General features: G+C 41.5%; 1 long non-coding RNA gene and 1 other non-coding gene across 2 annotated transcripts in view; both read left to right on the top strand.

Annotated features, from left to right (window-relative positions):
* The first annotated feature begins 10484 nt into the window (after positions 1–10484).
* The window catches only part of LOC114809019, a 28556-nt gene continuing 15196 nt past the window's right edge, over positions 10485–23844 (top strand). The window contains exon 1 of the long non-coding RNA XR_003756773.1: positions 10485–10826. This is a non-coding gene — a long non-coding RNA (uncharacterized LOC114809019). The remainder of the gene's footprint in view (positions 10827–23844) is intronic.
* On the top strand, positions 14980–15117 carry LOC114809896. Its single transcript, XR_003757667.1, has one exon. It is a non-coding gene; the product is annotated as a small nucleolar RNA SNORA7 (small nucleolar RNA).

The following is a 23844-nucleotide window of genomic DNA, read 5'->3' as shown; positions in this document are numbered from 1 at the left end:
AAAACTTCTCACAGGCCTTGGCGTTATCCTCGACTCATGACTCTCATTCGACCCACAGATTCGATCTGTCACCAAATCTTGTTGGTTGAACCTTCACAATGTCATTATAATCTATTCTTCCCTCTCCAACCTAGCAGCATTTATCCTATCCTGTCCTGATTGCTGTATCAGCCTCCTTGCTTATCTCACTGCCTCCTGTCTCTCCCCATTCCAGTCCCCACTTCATTCTGCTGCCCAGATCAATTTTCTACAGAAACATTCAGTTCATCTTTCCCCACTACTCAAGAATCTCTAGTGATGTCCCATCCACCTCAGTACCAAACCAAAACTCCTTAACTTTGGTTGTAAAGCACTCAATCACCTTGTCCCCTCTTATATTACCTTCTTGTTTTCCTATTACAACCCAGCCCACACACAGCAGTGTGGCTCAGTGGAAAGAGCCTGGGCTTCAGACTCAGAGGTCATGAGTTCGACTCCCGGCTCTGCCACTTGTCAGCTGTGTGACTGTGGACAAGTCACTTAACTTCTCTGTGCCTCAGTTCCCTCATCTGTAAAATAGGGATTAAAAGTGTGTGAGCCCCACGTGGGACAACCTGATTATCCTGTATCTCCCTCAGCGCTTAGAACAGTGCTCGGCACCTAGTAAGCACTTAACAAATACCAACATTATTATTATTATTACTTCACTCCTCTAGTGCCAACCTACTCATTGTACTTTGATCTTGTCCATCTCATCACTGATTCCTGACCTACATGCTACATCTGGCCTACAATGCCCTCTCCTTTTATGTCCAACAATCACCCTCCCCACCTTCAATCTCTAATCATAAACACATCTTCTCCAAGAGGCCTTCCCAAATTAAGCCCTCATTTCCTCTTATCCCATTCCCTTTTGCACTTGGATTGACACCCTTTATTCACCTCTCCCTCAGCCCTGCAGCACTTTTGTACATATTTGTAATTTTTTGTTTATATTCATGTCTGTATCCCTTCTAGACTGTCTGCTTACTGTGAGAGGGAATGTGTTATAATCTACTCTCCCAAGAATTTAGTACAACCCTCTTCTCCCCACTTTCCCTCTGCTCCTCCCCCTCTCCCGTCCCATCCCCTCAGCACTGTACTCATCCGCTCAACTGTATATATCTTCATTATCCTATTTATTTTGTTAATGAGATGTACATCACCCTGATTCTATTTATTTGCTATTATTTTAATGAGATGTTCTTCCCCTTGATTGTATTTATTGCCATTGTTCTTGTCTTTCTGTCTCCCCCGATTAGACTGTAAGCCCGTCAAAAGGCAGGGACTGTCTCTATCTGTTACCAATTTGTACATTCCAAGCGCTTAGTACAGTGCTCTGCACATAGTAAGCGCTCAATAAATACTATTGAATGAATGAATGAATCTCTGTGCGCAGTATACACTCCATAAATATGGTCGATTGAGGTAGATACAAAATGATCAGGTTGGACATAGTTCCTGTCGCTCTTGGGATTCACAGTCTAGGAGGGCATACAGGAGTTTAAATCCCATTTTACAGTTGGGGAAACTAAGGCACAGAGAAGTTAAGTGGCTTGAGTCCAGTCACACAGCAAGCAAGGGGAAGAGCCAACATTAAAACCCAAGCAGTGTAGCAAGCAACGTGGCCTATTGGAAAGGTCACGGAACTGGAAATCACAGGACCCTACTTGTAATCCCAGCTGTGCTCCTGACCCGCTGTGTGACCTTTGGCAAGACATTTAAGTTTTCTGTGCCTCAATTTCCTCACTGTAAAATGGGGATTTAGTACCTGTTCTCCTTCCTACTGAGGCTTTGAGCTCCATGTGGAACAGAGATTGTGTTCAGTTTGAATATCATGTATCTACCCCAGTTCTTAGTACAATGCTGGGCATATAGTAAGTGTTCAACAAATATCTCAACTGTTATTATTAAGTCACCTAACTCTGAGACCCATGTTCTTTCCAATAGGTTATACTTAATGTGTAAGAGCAAATTGTGTCTCCAATTTGGTTTTCTGTGCTCCAGAGCCCCTGAAAAGAGAGGGAGTTATTTGAGGAACTTTGAGTTATTTGGATTGTAAAGAAATCGTTTCATCATTATCATCAATGGTATTTCATTCATTCATTAAATAGTATTTATTGAGCGCTTACTATGTGCAGAGCACTGTACTAAGCGCTTGGAATGTACAAATCAGCAAAAGATAGGGACAGTCCCTGCCCATTGATGGGCTTACAGTCTAATCGGGGGGAGATTAAGCACTTGTAAAATGCTGCAGAGTTGGTAGACACATTCCCTGACTACAGTGAGGTTCTTGTGGACAGATCTTTTATAAAACAATTAAAATTTGCATTTTAGATTTCAGTGGATGACAAACAGCTTCATGACAGAGTTGATCTTTCCTACCATTTTCTGTTGTTCCTAGGTGATCTTGGTGAATTCACCATTACAAAATAGAGATGTAGCTTTATTTACTGAGGGATTGGTGTAACAACTATATACTTTTCATTAATAACTCATTTTTAGAGATTAAAATAATTCCCCCCCCCCAAATGTTTTTCAGGTGTCACAAAAATTTCCTTCCAAACTATTTCCTGAGTGATGACTAACACTGTTAATGAAAGGAAGGAAATAACTTTATAAAGTTAATCAGTTATTGTGCCTGTCTTCATATTTGATACAGTAAGAGCTGACAACTACCGTCAAAGCCCTAATAAACTCACGTAGAATGCGGTAGCTAAAGTGACTATTGCAATTATTATCACCAGAAACAAGCATAGCCCTTCATTATTAGAAGCAAATAAAGGTCAATACAGTCCGAACCTGTGAACTTCATAGTTTCCAAATCACTTATTCTTCAGCTTTTGTTCAGTCAACATTATTCTGGATGTATTTTTTTTAAAATTAAGCAGAATAGTTATTGCACACATATTGATATATAAATTTATTTTATTTTGATTAAATATCAGAGACGGATATTCACAGAAGTATTGCATATCCGTGAGCAAAACACAGAATCCGTAAACATCCATGGTACTCTCTCCCACCCCCAACCTGTTGCTCACACCCTCAGTCCTGTCTGGAACTATCTCCCCCTTTACACCCAGAAAATCCACTACTCTCCCTGTTTTCATAGCACTTCTGAAATCACTTCTCCTCCTGGAAGACTTCCCCAATTAAGTTCCAATATCCTCATTGTCTACTCCCATAAATGGCACTTCAAATCTTCCACACCACTTAATAATGGTATTTCAATAATAGTCTTTGTTAAGTGCATACTATATTCCAGGCATTCTTCTAAACACTGAGTTAGATACAAGATATTAGGGTTGGAAATTGTCCCTGTCCGACTGCAGGCTCACAGTGTTAATCCACATTTTACAGATGAGGGAAATGAGGCCCAGAGAAGTGAAGTGACTTGCTCAAGGTCACATAGCGGATAAATGGAGGAGCTGGGATTAGAATCAGATCTTTCTGTCTCCTGGGCCCATGCTCTATCCACCATGCTATTTCTTAAATACTCACACCTCCCTGTAGCAATTAGCCATACCTTTATACTTAATAATAATATTGATTTAGCTCTTGAAATGTGCAAAGCACTAGACTAAGCAGTGGGAAAAAAATTAAATGGATGAGATATAGATACAGTCCATGGCCCCAAAGGATCTCACCACCTAAAATTGGTTGTGCTGCAGAGGGAAGGGAGTGTTGGCAACAGATATGTGAGGGACATGTGCCAAACAAAATGTCAACAGCAAACATGAAAGGAGCAGCAGGATTTCAGGCTTTTCATGGTTCAGACCAACAGACACAGAAGTCACAGTTGTGGTTAGGATGATGACCTTCTCAATGGTCTAAAAGTTGAAGGGGCTTCATGCTGTTACTGCTCGAGTCCGTCACTGGGCTGGCACAGAGGTTGATGAGAGTCTCAGTTCTTTCTTGTACGCTGAGCTCTGGGGTTGGGAGTGAATAGAACACTGAACAGCTCACATGGCTGCCAGCATTGATTATTATTATTACTAGTAATAGTAATAATAATAATGAATTGTGTATTTGTTAAGCCCCTTTTGTGTTCCTGACACTCTTCTAAGCACTGGGATAGATACAGGTAACCAGGTTGGACACAGTCCCTAACCTACAGAGGGCTCACAATCTTAATCCTCAGTTTGCAAATGAGGAAACTAAGGCCCAGAGAAGTGAAGTGACTTGCCCAGGGTCACACAGAAGACTGGCAACAGAGCTGGTATTAGAACCCAGGTCCTTCTGACTCCTAGGCCCGTGGTATATCCACTAGGCCACACTGCTTCTCCAGCATTTGAGTTCTTTCCGTGCCCACCCGAAACAGGAGAAGCATTTCTTCCTACTTTTACTTTCTACTGTCCACAATTCATTTTAGCAATTTAATTTAGTGTCTGTCTCCCTTGCTAGACATAAAGCTCTCCAAGGGCAGGAATCATGTATACTTCCTCTACTGTACTCTCCCAAGCACTTGGTATAGTGTTCTGCATAGGATAGGTTCTCAGTAAATACTACTGACTTTTTTAATGATATTTGTTAAGCACTTATTATGTGTCAAACCCTGTTCTAGATGCTGGGCTAGAGTAATTAGGGTAATTAGGTTGGCACAGTTCCTGTCCCACTAGACTTATATCTTCTAATTGTACATCTTACATTAATGGGGGACACAGTCCAAAAGTTTGGATTAGGATTTAATCCTCATTTTATAAATGAGGAAACTGAGACACTGAACAGGAAAGTGACTTGGCCATGCTCGTTCCACTAGGCCAAGCATGTTCTTAAAATGTTTTTGGACTAACAAAGAGTAAAAGCCATTACTGACTGTCAGGAATGCAGTGCATAAATACTTTGCTCCTTGAATGATTCAACTTGAGCTCTTCCCAACTCACATTGTTCTATTTCTATGGACACACTGGTACTGGGGTCTTAGAATGTGAACCCATAAATGGCAATGTTGAAGCAGAAAACCCATTGAATGGTAAAATTGGTAACATGAGATATGTCCTCCAAAATAATATCATTACCAAGCCACCCGCTCATTTACCAACCTCTCTCCTCTTTTGTCCCCTCTACTTTTATATAAAATATAGTTTGTTCCTGCCACCATTTATGCCTTCATTTCTTTCTATTTGGTTTCTGCCTCAACAGCTCAACTATGAAGGGTTTTCAATGTCCTACATAGTGTCACACCATCAATCCTCTATTTTTATCCTCTTTGTTTTGATTCATTTTTGGCAGTTAATCAATTGCTCCTCCAAATGCTTTCCAATCATGATTTCCACTCTCTTTCCTTCCAGGGGTTGCTTTCCACCTCTTGCTGTTTCAGTATCCTTCTGATCATCTGTTGCTGTTCTCCTCTTCCACTAACTAGAAGTTTCCCAGAAATCTTCTTTTTCTTTTTTATAGAATTTAAGTGCTAATTGAGTGCCAGGTATTGCACTAAGTGCCGGGACAGATACAAGCTAATCACATGGGCCTCCCATTCTTGATCCCCATTTTACAGATGAGGTGACTGAGGCACCCCTTCTCAGGGTCACACTGGAGAGTTTCCAATATTCTACCAATCTCGATTAGGGGAGGGAGAGTCAAGCAGAGGTCTACCCATTCCATTTTTAGCTTAGGCAGCTGCTAGCGTGTAGAAGGCAATCTGCTACAAGTCAAAACTCACCCATGCTGGGTAGCAGCGGCAAGGGAGAGAGTCAAGGGTGGAGACTCGAGTTTACTGCGTGAAAGGAGGCAATATTAAACCACTTCTGTTGTTTTTTTTTAACCAAGAAAACTATGGATCCACTACCAGAACAATTGCAGATGGAGGTGGGGCATCCTGGGAGAGATGTGTCCAAGGCATCGCTACAGGTAGGAGACCACTCGACAGTGTGAGACAAGACATCGGAGGGACAGAGAAGTCAAGTGATTTGCCCAAGGCTGCACAGCAAATAAATGGCAGAGCCGGGATCTATCCAGGGTTCCTCATCTACATTCTTTGGATACCTTCACTGCTGTCATCATTTATTTATCTGAATGTCTTGAACAGCTCCCAGATGGCCTTGATTCTACAGGCTAATTGTACATCTTCTATTGCCTAAAAACACATCCACTTGAATGCCTTACTGCCACTTCTGGACTTAATAATTTATGATAATTGTGATATTTGTTAAGTACTGATTATATGTCAAGCAGGTAGATTAAAGATAATCCGGTCCCCTGTGGGGATCATAGTCTAAATAGGAGGGAGAACAGGTATTGAGGTATCTTCCTGCCCAAATCCTGTCCTTTCCCTGTCTTTCCCATCACTGTAGATGACACCATCATTCTTCCCGTATCACAAGCCCGTAACCTTGTCATTATCCTTGACTCCTCTCTCTCATTCAACCCACTTATTCAAACTGCTACCAAATCCTGTCGGTCCCACCTTCACAACATCACTAAAAACTGCCCTGTCCTCTCAATCCAAACTGCTCTCATGTTAATACAGTCACTCATCCTATCCCACCTAGATTACTTCATCAGCCTTCTTTCTGAGCTCCAAACTTTGTCTCTCCCCACTCCAGTCTATACTTCTCTCTGCTGCCCAGATCATCTTTCTGTAAAAACCTACAGGACATGTCACCCACCTATCCCCCTCCATATTAAACAAAAACTCCCCACTATTGGCTTTAAAGCAGTCCATCACCTTGCCCTCTCCTACCTCACCTCACATATCTCCTTCCTTACCTTCAGCCCACACATTTCGCTCCTCTAGTGCTAACCTTCCCACTGTGCCTTGATCTTGTGGCTGACCCCTGACCCACATCCTGCCTCTCGGCCTGGAACAACTTCCATCCTCAAATCTGACAGTTACTCTCCTCCCATCAAAGCTTTATTGATATTGAAGGCACATCTCCTCCAAGAGGCCTTCCCAGATTATGCCCCACCTTTCCTCACCTCCCACTCCCTTCTGTGTCACCCTGGCTTGCTCTCTTTGCTCTCCCCTGCCCACCAGCCCCACAGCATTTATCTATACATCCATAGTTTTATTTATTTGTATTTATGTCTCTCTCCCCCATGACTGTGAACTCATTGTGGGCAGGGATTGTCAATGTTTATTGTTGTATTATACTTTCCCAAGAGCTTAGTACAGTGTTCTGCACACAGTAAGTGCTTAACAAATACAATTGAATGAATAAATGAATGAATTTTGCAGATGAGGGAACTGTGACATAGAGAAGTGAAGTGACTGGGCCAAGGTCACCCAGAGGACAAGTGGTGGAGCTGGGATTAGTATCTAGATCTTTTGAATGCCAGGCCCATGCCGTTCCCCTGCCCACCAGCCCCACAGCGTTTATCTATACATCCATAGTTTTATTTATTTGTATTTATGTCTCTCTCCCCCATGACTGTGAACTCATTGTGGGCAGGGATTGTCAATGTTTATTGTTGTATTATACTTTCCCAAGAGTTTAGTACAGTGTTCTGCACACAGTAAGTGCTTAACAAATACGATTGAATGAATAAATGAATGAATTTTGCAGATGAGGGAACTGTGACATAGAGAAGTGAAGTGACTGGGCCAAGGTCACCCAGGGGACAAGTGATGGAGCTGGGATTAGTATCCAGATCTTTTGAATGCCAGGCCCATGCCACTTCCTTTAGGCCATGCTGCTTCTTGACTTTTCTATTCTGATCTCCCCTCTCTCTCTTGTCCCTCCTGCCCATGAGTCCTTCACACCTGGCAAAGGAGTCAGACACTAAAATAAATTACAGCTAGGGGAAAGCAGCAGGATTTAAATATATTCTATAATTGCTCATATCATTAGGAGCAATAGAGTTAAAATCAGTCAATCAATCAATGGTATTTATTGAGTGCTTACTATGTCCAGGCCACTTGGGAAGTACAATACAACAGAGTTAGCAGACACATTCCCTGTTTGCAATGAACTTTCAGGCTAAAGGGGGAGACAGACATTAATAAAAATAAGTAATTTATAAAATATAATTTAAGGAAATGTACGTAAGACCTGCAGGGTTGAAGGTGAGCCAAGTATCAAATGACCAAAAGCCACAGATTCAAGTGCATAGACACTGCAGAAGGGAGAAGGAGGTGGGAAAAGGAGGGTTTGATCGGGGAAGGCCTCTTGGAGATATTGACTTTAATAAGGCTTTGAAGTTGGGGAGAGTGGCGGTCTGACATATAGAGAGTTCCAGGCCAGAGGGAGAATGTGGGAAATGGGTCAGCGAAGAGATTGACGAGATTGGGGCACAGTGAGTAAGCTAGAGGAGCGGAGTGTGCTGGCTGAGCCGTAGTGGATTAGTGAGGTGAGGCAGGATGGAGCGAGCCGGTTGAGTGCTTTAAAGCCTATGGTAAGGAGTTTCTGGTTGACATAGAGGTAGATGGGCAGCCATTGGAGATTCTTGAGGAGTGGGGAGACACAGACCAAATGTTTTTTAAAGGTAACTCATTATGTTTATATCATATAATTACACTACAAACTCTTTGTGGGTAAGGAATGTGTCTACCACCTCTGTTTGCATTTACTCTCCCAAGTGCTTAGTACTGTGCTCTGCACACAGTAAGCTCCCCAATGCCACCAATTGATTGCTAATTGCCTTCACTGCACAATTACCCCACCCCATTTTTTGAGGTGGGAATAAAAGACCACATAATTGTAAGCAATTATAGCCACTGGCCTGGGGAAGGAGAAAGAGCAGAAAGGTGAGACTGGGACAGACCACATAGGGTTGCTCATTTATTGTATCAAGGAGAAGAGCAGAAGATGGAGAAATGTGATTGCCCAAAGGGAACAAGGGAATAGATTTACTGAATGCCTATTGTTTACAGCACTTGGGAAAATGAAGTAGAAGTAAGATAGTGTATCAAGTGCCCCTTTATCTTCATCTTCCTTCTCCCTTCCTTTCTTTGATTCTCTGCTTTAAACACCTGCTCCTTACATCTCATAGTAGCCCCACCCCCTTTTTGGGGTTGCAAAAATTATGAAGAAAGCAAAACAATTATGATGATAGTAATGCTTGTGTTTTTTTAAGTATTTATTATGTGCCAAGCACTGTACTAAGTGCTGGGGTAGAAATAATCCATCAATAATTAATCAATGGTGTGTTTTGAGTGCTTACTGCATGTGCTTGCTGTATGCAGAGCACTTAAATAAGCACTTAGGAGGAGTACAATTCAATAGGGTAGGTAGACACAATTCTTGCCCAGAAGGATTTTACAGTCTAGAGGTGGAGACAAATATTAAAATAAATTTCAGTGCTGTGAGGGTGGGTAAAAATAAAAGTGCTAAGTGGATGCAGACCCAAGTTCATAGGTGATGCAGAAAGGAGAGTGTATAGGGTAAACGAGAGCTTAGAGATATGATTTCAGTAGGGCTTTGAAGGTGGGAAGAGTGGTGATCTGTCAGATATGAATGTGGAGGGTATTCCAGGGTAGAGGGAGGACATGAACAAGACGTCAGTAGTGAGAAAGATGAGATTGAGGAAATGCATAGGCAATCATTAGAGTTTTTTTGAGAAATGGGGAGATAGTGTTTTTTTAGAGAAAGATAATCAGATCAGGTACAGTCCCTATCTCACTTGGTGCTCGCAATCTAAATAGGAAAAAAACAGAAGTATTTAATCCCCATTTTACAGATGAGGAAATTTAAGCACAAAAGAATCAAGTGACTTACCCAAAGTCACACAGCAGGCTAGAGGCAGAGCCAGGATTAGAACCCATGTTTTCTGATTTCCAGGCCCATGATCTTTCCAGTAGGCCAAGCTGCTTACAGTTATTATAATGAATACAGTGTATGTAAAGAGCTGAAGGACAAAGGAATGAGGAAGGTCCACTGAGGCTTCTCTTAATGAAGCCCCAGATGGAAGCAGAGTGGGTGGAGCCGAACTATGATCCAAATGAAGGACGTACGGTTGTCTGCATATGCAATGGCTGTGACTGCTCCTAATTTTTCTCTTCCATTTTCCCCTTCTGGATCTCCTTTTGACCCACCTAAACTGCCTTAGTTTTTCAGTTAACCTTCTTCCTAGACATCCTCAACTCAGTTGAATTTGAGGACATATGTTCTGAACTAAATAGCCTCTTTTGTGGCATCTCCTTGCTAAAGAGCAACCACCCCATTGGTCTTTACAACAGGTGTGTCACATTCAACAATGGGATGAACACAGACAAGGTCACAGCAAGGTCAACTGCTGAGAAGTTTCAGATATACTACGTTCCGTGGCTCCTATGCCAAGGCCATCATCTCCCAGGGTCTGCTACTCCTGGTGGAACCAGGTGAAAGGGAATGACTGCAACTCATCATCCTTGCTGGAAAAAGAAAAACAAAAAACTCAAGTGCATGTTCAGTTTCTGCTTTTCATCCTGAACTAAGATAAGTATCTTTTCATGGACACAAACTGTTTATTCACTCATTCATTCAGTGAATCATTCAACTGTATTTATTGAATGCTTACTCTGTGCAAATCATTGTATTAAGCGTTTGGAAGAGTACAATATAACAATAAACAGACACATTCCCTTCCCATTACAAGCTTACAATCTAGATGGTGATGGTTTTCAGTCACCCATTTGCACCCGGTTTCAACACCAGATGCCCAAACGTCTAATATTTCTATTTTCAGAGCGCAACACCTCCTCTCCACCCCCGGCCCTGAGTTCTACTGCCAAATTCTGCAGTTTGGAGGCGGCGGCTGTGTCCACAGGGACCCTAAGAGGGAGAATGCAATGGCAGCATGGTCTAACGGATAGGGTGCAGTCCTGGGAGTCAAAAGAACCTAGATTCAAATCCTGGCTCTATCACCTGTCTGCTGTTTGATCTTGGGTAAGTCACTTAACTTCTCTGGGCCTCAGTTACTTCACCTGTAAAATGGGGAGTAAGGCTGTCAGCCCCATATGGGACAGGATCTGCATCCACACTGATTAACTTGTATCTATCTCAGAGCTAAGTACGATGCCTGACATATAGACAGTGCTTAATAAATACTATAAAAAAGTTGGGAAAAAGTCAGAGTATTCCAGAGAATGCTCTGGGTGCATTTGTGCTGAGTACCACAAGATAGTGCTCTCAGAAGAAGCAGTGTGGTTCAATTGAAATAGCACAGGCACGAGGGAGAAATTGGGTTCTAATCCTGCCTCCTCTACTTGGCTGCTGTAGGATCTTGGACAAGTTATTTGACTATTCTGTAGTAGTTACCTCATCTGTGAAATGAGTAAAATTGACTTAATATACCAATTATATTTATTGAGCACTTACTGTGTGCAAAGCACTTGGAGACTGTGATTGGATCCAACCTGAGTATACTGTAGCTTCTCCAATGTTTATTACAGTGCAACAGTTATTGTCATTATTACTATCATTATTAACACAAAGTGGAATAGATTATTATTATTGAGTTCCCACTATGGGCAATGCACTGTGCAAAATGCTTGGTAATTACCAATCAATGAAGGGAAAAAATCCCTGCCTAAAAGGCATTTATAGAGGGAGAGAGACATAAAAACATTTACAAATTAATAAGAATAAATAATTGAATTTGCAACTGAAAAATAATATACTACAAAGTCCTGTGGATGGGTATACATAAATACCTTAGGTGGAGTGAGTTGGTTAGTTGGAGAGGAATGAAGATTGCATGTTTGGGTGTAGTGAAGGAAGGCAGTGGATATGCAGGAGAGAGTTAAAGCTTGGTGGTTTCTATTTTACAAAAAAAGTGGTTGATGAGTTCATCAGGGATTAGAAAAGGAGAGGGTTGAGTAAGTGGGGTCTACAATAGGAAGCTGAAGGTTTCGAAGACTTAATGGGTGTTGTAGGCATAGGAGTCAATGAGGGAAAAATACTAGAGTTGTCAAGTAAAAAAGAGGGCTTAGTTACAGCAAGACAGAATGAATTTCTAATTACAGAAGTCAGGATGGCATCTGGATTTTGCCCAACTGTGTTAAGCTGCCTGGGAGCAAGAGCAGAAGCAGCAGTCTCTGATGGTGATCCAGGAATGTGGGCTGGAGAAGTACACGCGGCGCTTACAGTTTGCTAAGCTATGACACCCATGACTAATGAAAGGCTTTGGGAAAACTTTATTTTTTGGTTTCCTTGAATTAAAATTCTGGGGAGGCACTGTGGACTAGTGGAAAGAGCTGGGGCCTGAGAGTAAGAGGATCTAGGTTCTAAACCCAGCTCTACTACTTGCCTGCTGTGTGACCTTGAGCAAGTCACTTAGTTCTGTGCCTCAGTTCTCTCATCTACAAAATAGGGATTTAATACCCTCCTACTTAGACTTTAGAAGCCTCCATGTGGGCCCTGGTTATCTTGTATCTATCCCAGCCCTTTCCCCTCTCAGCGTCACACATGGAGAATTTCCAGTAGTCTACCAGTCTCGACTAGGGGAGAGAGTCAAGCAGAGATCTCTCCATTCCATTCCTAGCTTGGGCAGTGGCTAGTGAGTGGAAGGCAATCTGCTACAAGTCACAACTCACCCATGCTGGGCAGCACCGGCATGGAAGAAATTCAAGGGCAGAGACTCAAGTTGACTGCTCGGAAGGCAGCAGTGTTTGTACTTATTTTTATCAAGAAAATCATTTAGATCCACTACCAGAATGATTGCAAATGGAAGTGGGGTATGACTCAACAGCATAAGACAGGACAGACCCCAGCCCTTAATATAGTGCTTGGCACAGAGTAGGGGCTTAAGAACTACCACAATTATTATTAAAGCATTGGTGTGGGAAAATGTGTGTTGAATGCTCACTCCACTTAGGTCCCGTCTGATTGGTGAGCAAATCTACCTGTTGTGTTCCCTGTGACAGTGACAGAATCTCTTTTGGGTTCAGTGGTAGGAAGATTGGCAGGGAGGCTTATTTGGGGTTTATTTCATCCCACATTCCACTCCAAAGGGGAGAAGAAGAGGAGCAGGTGGGTGAATGACTGGGTACTCCAATACAGGCTATTCATTCAATCGTATTTATTGAGCTCCTACTGTGTGCAGAGCACTGTACTAAGCTCTTTGAAAGCAAAATACAGTAATGAAGAGAGAAAATTCCTGCCCACAATGAGCTTACAGTCTAGAGCAGGGGGAGACAGACATCAATACAAGTAAACAGGGATCATTATAAACAGAATTATAGATATATACATATATCTATCCATAAGTGCTGTGGGGTGGGGAGATGAGGGAAAGAGCAAATGGAGCGACATGGGGCGATGGGGAGGGGGAGCTGAAGAAAAAGGGGCTTAGTCTGGGAAGGCCTCCTAGAGTAGGTAAGCCTTCAGGAGGGCTTTGAAGTGGGGAAGAGTGATTGTCGGATTTGAGCGTTCCAGGACATGGGCCAGGGGTCAGTGGCAAGACAGGTGAGACGGAGGCACAGTGAGAAGGTTAGCCCCATATGGAACAGGGACTGTATCCACCCTGGTTAGCTTGTATCTATCTCAGAGCTAAATATGATGCCTGGCATATAGTCGGTGCTTAACAAATACTATAAAAAAATTGGGAAAAAGAGTATTCCAGAGAATACTTTACCAAGAGTGGAATGGGCTATGATTCCGATGTGGACTGGAGCCACCCCCTGGAACACCGTAGAAGCTTGGGTAGTGGCCAGAATTCATCAGTTATAGTCGTCCCCCACCCATGGTCCTGGAGATCAGCATCCCTCCCTCCCCACAGCCACCCCTGGGGCCCGAGGGGCTTTAGTCTATGTAGTGAGGAACTGATGGAAGGGACCTGGTCTCCCTCTGACCAAACTGGGACCTGGGCATGATATTGAGGAGGCCAGGCTGGGTGCCCACAGAATGGGTGTCCAGGTACATGGGTACCCTCTAGGGAAACAACACCCCTCATTTCTTCTCCAAGGAAGGCAGAGAGAAAGTAGTCTTCTCATGCCTCCAGCTTCATGAAAATTGAGGGTGAATGGGTGGAACCTGTTCCCCAGGAAACTGTGAAGCACTCCTGCAGTGGAGAGGGTCTCACCCTTTCTCCTCCCCTTACTCCCTTCTTTTCTAGCCCCGCCAAAATCGAGTCTGAGTGCTCTTGAGAAAGGCAATAGTTGCCTTGTAAAACCATCAGAAGGATGTGGGTTCTAATCCCAGCTCCACCATGGATCTGCTCTGTGACCTTGGGCAAGTCAATTCACTTCTCTGGGCCTCAGATATCTCATCTGTAAAGTGGGGATTAATAATAATAATAATGTTGGTATTTGTTAAGCGCTTATTATGTGCAGAGCACTGTTCTAAGCGCTGGGGTAGAAACAGGGTAATCAGATTGTCCCTCATGAGGCTCACAGTCTTAATCCCCATTTTACAGATGAGGTAACTGAGGCACAGAGAAGTTAAGTGACTTGCCCATAGTCACACAGCTAAGTGGCAGAGCTGGGATTTGAACCCATGACCTCTGATTCCCAAGCCCGTGCTCTTTTCCACTGAGCCACGATTAAGACTATGAGCCCTATGTGGGACAAAGACTGTGTCCAATGTGATTTACTTGTATCCATCCCAGCACTTAGTACAGGGCCTGTTACCTAGTAAGTGCTTAACAAATACCACAGTTATTATTATTATGATAATATTAATAACAACAACAAGAACTGTAGTATTTGCTAAGCCCTTATTTTGTAACAAGTACCATACTGAGATAAACAGTCACCCAGCCTCCAAGTAAGCTATGGGATTTTTGTTGGACACCACCCACTCGAGCTTGTGTTCTCAGCAGAGAGTTCCTCTTAGTTCCTCTCCAACTAGGTAGGAAGTAACAGCATCAATTGTATTAATTAAGCACTTACTGTTATCAGGCACTGTACTAAGCTCTGACAGAGAATAGAGGTGGGAAATAAAATTTCCTCACGGGTCTGTGACTTCTACATTGGGAGCCTTCTTCAAGATTGAGATCAAACCAGGGCTGCACCACTCCCATCCAAGAATCCTGGCACTCAGTGACTTCACCTGACAGTTTTGCTCCAGGCGAGCTAGCAAAATCCTCTTCATTTTGGAGCTTTTCTCGGAGTCGCAGCCGGAGAGTTTCCAGTACTCTACCAGTCTCGGCTACGGGAGGGAGAGTCAAGCAGAGGCCTAGCCATTCCATTCCTAGCTTGAGCAGTGGTTAGTGAGTGGAAGGCAATCTGTTACAAGTCAAAACTCACCCATGCTGGGCAGCAGCGGCATGGAGAGAGTCGAAGGCGGAGATTCAAGTTCACTGAGCCGAAGGAGGCGATGGTAAACCACTTCCGTATTTTTACCAAGAAAACTCTATGGATACAGTACTGTAATGATTGCAGATGGAGAGCAGGGAGTTCTGGGGGAGATGTGTCCGTAGTGTCGGTAAGGGTCGGAAATGACTCGACGGCATAAGACAAGACAAGATGTACTATGCATACAGCAGGTTTGGTAATGTCCACAGAAATCTCAGACACAGTTGAGGTTTCATCCTCTAGAAATGGTAAATTCATTATCAGTCACCCTAAATAGGATAGAAAATAATTATTCCCAGTGTCTACATACTCCTTTCTTCAGAGAGACTAACTGCTATATATTAAGAAAACCCATTAGCTCTTTATCTTTCAGTGAGAACTGCTTTCCTTCACTTTCCAACCTTTCATCTTTTTGTTTTCCTTTTGCCCAGGATGTCTGTGGGAAGCTCATTGTGGGCAGGGAATGTGGCCATTTATTGTTATGTTATAGTCTCCCAAGCGCTTAGTACAGTACTCTGCACACAGCAAGCCCTCAAAAATATGATGGAATTGAATGAACGAAAGATATAGAAAATGCAGCTCATAACACTGACATCCTATAGTGCTGCCTATTTGTCTCCAATATTTCCCTTGAAGTTCTGGCCTTTCAGAGGAATGCTAGCAATTATAGTGCTAGCAATAGTTGCCGCATTGGTTAAGCACTTACTATGTGCTGAATATTCTACCAAATAATGAAGTCGGACACAATCTCCGTCCCCACAGAAGCCTACAGTCTAAGGGTGAGGAAGAACTGGCATTTCAAGGGAGTGTGTCTGCCAACTCTGTTTTATTGTACTCCCCCAGTTGCTTAGTTCAGTGTAAGTGCTCAGTAAATACCACCGATAGATTGCTTCATTCCCATTTTACAGATGGAGAAACTAAAGAAAAGAGAAGTGACTTACCCCAGGTCATACTGCAGCTGGTAGAGCTAGGAGTTGAACTTAGGTTCCCTGACTCCCAGGCCTAATACTCTTTCTTCTATGCCCCCACTGTCCTCATTTCATATCACTGGGTGTCTTGGCACTCAGAATCTGCAGCAGAAAAATAACCGTATTTTATTATTCCTTACTCTATAGCTTCACAACATTTTCCAAAACTAATTATTGTCATCATTGTCTTCAGCGAGTGAATATTTAGTGCCAATTATAGTAGTATTCTCTTCCATTTCTTCATCTACTTGAGTGTGCTCTCTCTCTCCCCTTTCCCTTCCTCTTCTCCCTCTGTCCCTCCCTTTTTTCCTCTCTCTCTCTCTCTCTCCCTCTCAATCGTTCCCCCTCTCCTTTTCTCCCCCATCTCCTACACCTGACTTTAATTTCTTTTCAATAAGGTGTGTCCACTGAAATTTTCTTACTGCCACCTACACCCATTACTGGCAAGATAAATGAATTTGATCTAAGTTTTAAAACCATGGAACTAGGAACAAATTAATTTCCATGGCAAGATGGCTTTTCAGCTGAGTAGTTGCTTTCCTCAAGAGTCACAGGGTTCCAGCTAAACTCTGAGTCCAGTATTTCTATTCCCTCACTTGAATAATTAACTCTTCTGACCTTCCCTCAACATCTGTCTCCTTAACCTTGTCAATTGCTGTCATTAAGTTTGAGTGCTAGATGTGCTTTCTCATACTTTCCATGAGCCGATGCAAATACCCAGGCACAGAGCTCACAGTTCTAAATGTAGAAGTGCATGAACTCTGAACAAGTCTCCTCCTCACTCAGTTGTTTTTTTTTTAAACAACAGAGTTGGGTTTCCAGGGAAAACACCACCGTGGATCACCAATTTTGTCTCCCAGCCACGTTGGATCCCACATTTCCGGGTAGTTACACAGAGAGCATGTTGGTGAGGCACAGGAGGTCGCTTCATGATGGACTTTTATTATCAACAAAACCAGGAAGCTGCACAGATCCTTGGCAAACATCTATCTTTATGCTGCTTAGAAGTGATAGTATGTTTCACTCTGTTCTTTAAAAGAGTTGATAGCCACCACTTAGTGCAATTTAAAAGCTATGGCATGAGAGCGGGGAGGTACAACACATTTTTCATCTAAGAAAAATCCAAAAATTACAGAGCAGGCAATATTCTCAATATCTCCTTTTCCTGTAATCCAGGAGAAATTATAGTTTGGTCATCCATTTTTCAAACTATACAAAAACAGTTATGTGCACACTACTACACTCCTATAAGATTAAGACATTTTTTCTAGAACTTCTAATGAAGGAAACGCTCCTGTTCTCCTCTTCTGATTCTTCCCATTTTCAAAACCCTGACAAAAGTCATGTCTTTTCCCTCAGGCCTTTCCTGATCAACCTCATCACCCCATCCAATTCTCCTTCCTTCTGTATCACCTATGATTTATAACTCTCAATCAATCAATCAATGGTATTTTGAGTACTTCTACATATAAAGCACAATGATGATAAAAATAATGATGAAAATAATAGTACTTAAGTGCTTACTATGTGCCACACACAGCTCTAAACATTGGGATAGAAATAAGTCGATCAGGTTAGACACAGTCTCTGCCTAATATGGGTCTCACAGTCTAAGTAGGAGGGAGTAGATTTAATCTCTTTTTTACACAGCAAACACATGGCAGAGCTGGGATTAGAAACTTGGTCTTCTGACTCCCAGGCCTAGGCTCTTTCCACTAGGCCACACTGCTTTTCCTTACTGTACCAAGTGCTTAGAAGATGCAATAGAATTGGTGCCCACAAGGAACTTACAGTCTAAAGGGGAAAACAGACATTACAATAAATTTCATATGGGGGAAATGGGAGAGTATAGAAACGTGTACTTCTACTCTCCCTCCCTTCTGCATCACCTGTACACTTAAGCCTATACATCCTAACCACTTTTATCTTCACCCAGACCTGCCCCCACCATTCTGCATTTTATTTTGATATATTTTTTCCCCCACTAGAAAGTAAGATCCTCTGGAGTAAGGATCCCATTTACCAACTGTATAATACTCTCCCAAGCACTTAGTACAGTCTTATATACGGTAAGCTCACTATGGGCAGGGAATGTGTCTGTTATATTCTTATATTTTTCTTTTTTCTTTCCCAAGCACTTAGTACTGTGCTCTGCACACGGTAAGTGCTCAATAAGTATGACTGCTTGAATGATTGCTCTGCAAACAGTAAGCCCTCAATAGATACCATTAAATGATTGGTTGATTGACATTCTAATAGTGAGTTGGAGTGAGATAAAGAAATGTATTACTAGCTAACTTCTAATTTGAAAGGCGTTAATCGATTCTGAAAACAAATAATTACTTTGCAAGCTAAAATTCTCTGATAGGGGATGTTTTAGGCATTTTATCCTCTGAAATAAGCTACAGTGCAATTAAAAGTGATCAAAATGGATAAATACTGAGACATTACATCTTTTGGGAAAGCTCACAAATATTTTCTGTCATATGATACAAATAATCCACACTTTAAAGAAACAAAAAAGCACCAATGAGTTTTGGGAAGTTAGCTTTAATATTTACCCAGTCCTAGCTAAACAAATCAAGATATGGTCTGACAAGATACATGGTTTTTAAGAAAACAGGTCCTCTCAGTTTAGTCCGCTGTCTCCTATTTCTTTTTTTCAATTGTTTTCACTTTAAGTTTAGGGCAAATGGCAGTGTTGAGTCATATCATCTCTCTGAAGCTGCAACCTCATCAAGTCAGAGATGTGACCTGATATCATTATGATTCGAGCAACTGTCATTTGGATACATGGCTTTCATTCCCCATCACCTTCCCAAAATATCTCACTTGTGAAAAAAATGTGATCTCCAAAGTTGGGTTCATACCTCTTCAAAGTTCCAAAAAAGTGGAAAAAGATGTTTCTACCCGGAAGAAGAAAAGAGTCTCATTATAAAGATGCTATTGCTGATTGCCTCTGACTATTAATTTGACCCTGATTTAGATGTCAGCTCATTAATCTGAAGAGTTGTTTCATGGGGAAACTGGACAGGAAGAGGTTATTGAAAACATTCTTAGGGATTGAGGCCATGGAGTTAGCTGCTGCCGAATTATGCAAGCAGATCCCTTAGTAAGAAACAGAGAGTTTATATAAACCACAGAGAACTGAACTTTACAGGATATAGCCAGCTTTCAATCTAGTTCCATACGTATAATAAATTATGAAAATAAAAATGTGCTTTAAATAGAAGTACTATTTCTTGAAGTTCTCTTTTCCAGGTTTCCTTTTTCCTTCTAGAATTTTTTTTGTTTTCCATCCCTGTACAGTTTGAAAACAGATTTTACAAATTATATGGATGAGAGGAAAAATCACTGGTTTGAATGGCCCCGGGATTCAAAATCTTGTCTTTGCTGCTTTTTCCAGCAGTGGAGATAGGAGGGATTGTTATGAGGTATAATAATAATAATAATGTTGGTACTTGTTAAGCACTTACTATGTGCGGAGCACTGTTCTAAGCGCTGGGGTAGATACAGGGTGATCAGGTTGTCCCACGTGAGGCTCATAGTCTTAATCCTCATTTTACAGATGAGATAACTGAGGCACAGAGAAGTGAAGTGACTTGCCCACATTCACACAGCTGACAAGTGGCAGAGCTGGGATTTGAACCCATGACCTCTGACTCCCAAGCCCGGCCTCTTTCCGCTGAGCCATGTTATGAGGTTTATTCAAAGACATTTGGAAGAGCACATTTAGACCACAAAATTAAACCAATAAAAGGCACTAAATGTGTTGAGCAATATGTAAGGGTTAGAATCACAACTTTCTCTTCCCTTCAAACTCTTAGTCTTCTACCATACTCCGTACAGGACACCCTCGAACCTAACCATTTCACAATGCGATCTGATATCCCAAGCACATTGGAAGACTCTACGCAGCCCAGAATGTGAGTTGGAGAAGCAAATTATGTATCCTCAGTGGTATTTAGTGAGGACTTACTGTGTGCACAGCACTGTACTAACCACTTGGGAGAGTACAGGGCAACAGAGTTGGTAGACACGTTCCCTGCCCACAATGAGCTTACTGTCTTTCTTTTTGACAAGTGTATACCCAAATGCCCTACCCTAAACAAAAGCCATAAGCACAAGTTGAGTATACTCCAGCACCTAGAACAGTGCTTGGCTCAGCGTAAATGCTTGGCTCAGTGTAAACGCTTAACAAACTTTTATTATTATTTCACAGATTGAGTGTTTGCTGCATCTCAGAGAAACAGTGCTGCCTATTGGAAAAAGCATAGGTCTGGGAGGCAAAGGACCTGGATTGTAACCTTAGCTCTTCCACCTACCTGATTTGTGACCTTGAATAAGTTACTTAACATCTCTGTGAATTAGTTTCCTCATCTGTTAAGTGGTAGTTCAATACCTATTCTCCCACCTACTTAGATTGTGAGCATCATGTGGGGACTGTGTTTGACTCAATTACATTGGGTCCAGCCCAGAATTAATAAATGCGCCACACACAGTAAGTCCTTAGCAAATACCACAATTATTATTATTCTCTGGGCCTCAGTTTTCTGATTTGTAAAATTAGTATTAAATATCTTTTCTCCCTCCCTCTTAGTTGGTGGGCCCTGAGTCGGATAGGGACTTCATTCGACTCAATTATCTTGCATTTATTCCAGTATTTAGTATGGTGCTTGGCACAAACTAAGAGCTAAGAAGGTACCATTATTATTGTTATTTTTTTTTAGGAAAATGCTACTCACCTCAAATTGGAAACAAGCTAGAAAAGTTACTGAAAAATGTCCTGCCTTATTCATATTAAACTCATGGGACCTCCATGTCTAGTGGGCTTTAATTTGATTTTGTAGGGTTAAGACAGAAAATTCACAAAGAAAATAAATCAATATACAAATAGTAGACCTTTAAGTTCCAAGACGACACCATACTACTACAACTAATAACAATAATAAAAATAATAATAATGGTATTAGGTGCTTATTACGTGTCAAGGACTGTTCTAAGCATTGAGGTAAATACATGAGAAGAGAAGCAGCATGGCTCAGTGGAAAGAACAAGGGCTTGGGAGTCAGAGGTCATGGGTTCTAATCCCAGCTCTGCCACTTAGCTGTGTGACTTTGGGCAAGTCACTTCACTTCCCTGTGCCTCAGTTTCCTCATCTGGAAAATGGGGATTAAGACTGTGAGCCCCGTGTGGGACAGGGACTGTATTCAACCTGATTAATTTTATCTACCCCAGCACTTAGAACTGTGCTTGACACATAGTAAGTGCTTTACAAATGTCATCATTATTATTATGATTATCAGATGGGTCACAGTCCTTGTTCCACATGGGACTCACAGTCTAAGTAGGAGGGAGAACAGGCATTTTGGGGAAGTCCCTTAACCCCTTGAGGGACATGGCTTCCGCATCTGTAAATTGGGGATAATAATAATTCCAGCCTCTCCTTATTTCATAGGGAAAAATGAGATGTGATGTGAAAGTGCTTCAGTAGCATAAAGTTGCACAAAAAAGAAGGCATTATCATCATTATTATTAGTTTCTCTTGTTATTTCAACAAAAGTAAAAGACAGTGCCCTCAAGGGGCTTACATCTAATGGATTCCTGTCATGGAATATCAAGACCCTGCATAAAAAGACAACACAGAAAAAAGAATGTAACCTGCACAAATATTAATTTGACCCCACAATACAGAATTTAACAGAAACAATCTAGATTGTAAACTTTTTGTGGGCAGTGAACATAGCTATCCACTCTGTCATATTGTACCTTCCCAAGAGGTACAGTGTTCTGCATGCAATAAATGGTCAATAAATATGATTGAATTTGACATAAGGTAAGGAATCTGCCAACACTGTTGTACTCTCCCAAGTGTCTAGCACAGTGCTCTGCACATAGCATGCAGTAAATATGATTGACATGGAGTGTCCCAGTGGTAACTAACCAATTATGGATTGGCACGGGAGATGATGCTCTTTAATTTGCTGTGAATTTTAAAAAACAAAACAAAACAGGAGGCTCCCTGGACTTCCCCATTTATATGGTTGTTTTTTAACAATTCCTCAAAACTAATTCTGTTCTCCCTGACCTTGTCTCCTCTGCTGAATTCACAGTTGTTATTAAGTCCTCCCAACCCTTGAGGAATTCTAGGCTTTATGACAGCATTATTCTTTGGTGTAAAGGTTCAGTTTTGGCAGTGTGGCCCTTCCCAGATTCCTTTCTCAAGAAATTTGATCCCTATGGGAAGCCTTTAGGCCTGACTTCTCTCCCAGGACCAAGTTGGAAACCAAGGAGAATCTACCGAGCAAAAATCCCTGCAGCTTTCTGAACTTCCCGGGATGCCTTAGAGAAATGAAGCTTATAAAAATCATACAGTCAAGTGCTGATCACTTAAACCTCTCTCAAGACTTACATAGAATCAGACTCAAAATAATGGCATGGGAAATTGCAGCAAAAGCTAGTTCAATTTCATTCATTCATTCAATCGTCGCTTAGTACACTGCTCTGCACTTAGTAAGTGCTCAATAAATATAATTGAAATAATTTATTGAGCACTTACTGTGTGCAGAGCACTGAACTAAGCACTTGGGAGAGAGAGTACAGTACAATAAACAGACACATTCCCTGCCCACAACGAGCTTACAGTCTTTCCCCTCACTCTCATTTGTTTCCACTCTCTCCTGAGCTGATGGTGCTGGAATAAGGGAATATGATTTCTGAATATTTTTTTACTGATGATGATAATGAAGATAGTGTTGATTTCATTCAGAAAACTGAAAGTTCCTTGTATTCTAATCCTGAGTCATTTGTCAATTTTAAATGTACTTAAAATGACACTTTAAATATTTAGAGCCATAGATCTGAAAAAATCTAAATTGTGCAATCTTTCAAGTAAAATTAGCAGATCAATACTTTCTTTTTAATATTACTGTTCTGTGACAGATAAATAAATCTAGACCTATTCTGATGCTGAATAGTTCATGCAGTGCTATGAATTTGCCTTCCTGAGACATTTCATTTTTATTTCATTCCATTTTACCATTTCTCTCCAGTTTAACTCGAAGTGCTTCTTCAATAAAATACTTTCAATATTTTCAGCACCCCTTTTGCAAAATATGACAAAATGCGCTAAAGAAAAAGGTATAAGGAAGAGATAATATCCTTCAGGCATAGATACTCTGTCTCTCATGCACAAAGACAAATAAAATATATTTAGATGAAAAGTGACATTTAAAATTGGTATAGGTACACACACATATTCTTCCAGAAATAGTATCCTTTTACCTCCATTGCAATAAACCTCTTATCTGTCTTCCCAACTCATGGGAAAAGGCATTTCTGAGTTACTGATTAATGTCCTACACAAGCTGATCTTTGCTTCTGTCTAAGGTTCATAAAAATCAGTTACACCTTTTCCTACCAAAGGGAAAACTAAATCCATGGGAAATTAATGATTGTTTTGGGGGGATAGAGTCATAAAAAATTAATTCCTCCATGTAAACAGTCTATTCTATCCCATAATACCTAAGCATATTGGTTCCTTCTTCAAACCATGAAGTTCTAATAGCGGTTCTTCCGCTTACTATGATCATCCTGAGTCACACCTTATCATAAAGGAATTATTAAGAACCCACTTACAAATGGCTCTATATAACCACAAGTAGCAGGCACAGGGCAGATAAGCATGTAAAAAGACATATA

The sequence above is a fragment of the Ornithorhynchus anatinus genome, chromosome 2 (genome assembly GCF_004115215.2).
Source record: "Ornithorhynchus anatinus isolate Pmale09 chromosome 2, mOrnAna1.pri.v4, whole genome shotgun sequence".
Taxonomy (NCBI): domain Eukaryota; kingdom Metazoa; phylum Chordata; class Mammalia; order Monotremata; family Ornithorhynchidae; genus Ornithorhynchus; species Ornithorhynchus anatinus.
Note: the sequence above shows the minus strand (reverse complement) of the source record. Positions and strands in the feature narration are given on the sequence as shown.